Raw genomic sequence first — 1,916 nt, forward strand, 5'->3', positions numbered from 1 at the left:
CATTTTATAATAATTGCTCCAACAGTTGATCTTTTTTCACCAAGCTGCTTGGCAATTGCCCCGTAGCCCCTTCCAGCCTTGAGGAGGTCTAGAATTTTGTCTCTGGTGTCTTTGGACAACTCTTTGTTCTTAGCCATGTTAGTAGTTAGAGTCGTACTGAATGTGTGGGGTGGACAGGTGTCTTTATGCAGCTAACCACCTCAAACAGGTGCTTCTAATTTAGAATAATAAGTGGAGTGGAGGTGGACATTTTAAAGGCGGACTAACAGGTCTTTGAGGGTCAGAACTATTGCTGATTGGCAGGTGTTCAAATACTTATTTGCAGCAGTAACACACAAATAAAGTTTAAAAACCTTACATTGTGATTTCCAGATTTTTTTTAGATTATGTCTCACAATGGGCAAGCACCTAAGATGAAAATTTCAGACCCCTCCATGATTTCTAAGTGGGAGAACTTGCAAAGTCGCAGGGTATTCAAATACTCAATTTCATCTATATATACAAACTGGATTCCAAAAAAGTTGGGACAATAAACAAATTGTGAATAAAAACTGAATGTAATGATGTGGAGATGGCAAATGTCAATATTTTATTCGTAATATAACAGATGTCAGATCAAAAGTTTAATCTGAGTAAATGTAACATTTAAAAGGAAAAATATGTTGATTCAAAATTTCACAGTGACAACAAATCCCAAAAAAGTTGGGACAAGTAGCAGTAAGTGGCTGGAAAAAGGAAATTGAGCATATAACGAACAGCTGGAAGACCGATTAACACTAATTAGGTCAATTGACAACATTATTGGGTATGAAAAGAGCTTCTCAGAGTGGCAGTGTCTCTCAGAAGCCAAGATGGTAAGAGGATCACCAATTCCACCATTGTTGCGCAGAAAGATAGTGCAACAATACCAGCATGGTGTTACCAAGCATAAAATAGCAAAGACTTTTAAGTTATCATCATCAACCGTGCATAACATCATCAAAAGATTCAGAGAATCTGGAACAATCGCTGTGCGTAAGGGTCAAGGCCGTAAAACTCTACTGGATGCTCGTGATCTCTGGGCCCTTAAACGTCACTGCACCTCAAACAGGAATGCCACTGTCAAGGAAATAACAGAATGGGCTCAGGAATACTTCCAGAAAGCATTGTCAGTGAACACAATCCACCGTGCCATCTGCCGTTGCCAGCTGAAACTCTACAGTGCAAAGAGGAAGCCATTTCTAAGCAAGCTCCACAAGCTCAGATGTTTGCACTGGGCCAGGGGTCATTTAAAACGGAGTGTGGAAAAATGGAAGACTGTTCTGTGGTCAGATGAGTCACGATTTTGAAGTTCTTTATGGAACACTGGAACGCCATGTCATCCGGACCAGAGAGGACAAGGATAGCCCAAGTTGTTATCAACGCTCCGTTCAGAAGCCTGCATCACTGATGGTATGGGGTTGCATGAGCGCTTGTGGCAAGGGCAGCTTGCATGTCTGGAAAGGCACCATTAATGTAGAGAACTATGTTCAGGTTCTAGAACAACATATGCTCCCATCTAGACGTCATCTCTTTCAGGGAAGACCCTGTATTTTTCAACACGATAATGCCAGACCACATTCTGCAGCAATCAATACATCATGGCTACGTAGGAAAAGGATCCAGGTACTGAAATGGCCAGCCTGCAGTCCAGATCTTTCACCTATAGAGAACATTTGGCGCATCATAAAGAGGAAGGTGCGACAAAGAAGGCCCAAGACGAATGAACAGTTAGAGGCCTGTATTAGACATGAATGGGAGAGCATTCCTATTTCTAAACTTGAGAAACTGGTCTCCTCTGTCCCCAGACGTCTGCTGAGTGTTGTAAGAAGGGGGGATAACACACACAGAGGTAAAAATGGACTTGTCCCAACTTTTTGGGGATTTGTTGATGCCAT

Source organism: Nematolebias whitei, chromosome 1 (genome assembly GCF_014905685.2).
Source record: "Nematolebias whitei isolate Nwh7 chromosome 1, NemWhi1, whole genome shotgun sequence".
Lineage (NCBI taxonomy): Eukaryota > Metazoa > Chordata > Actinopteri > Cyprinodontiformes > Rivulidae > Nematolebias > Nematolebias whitei.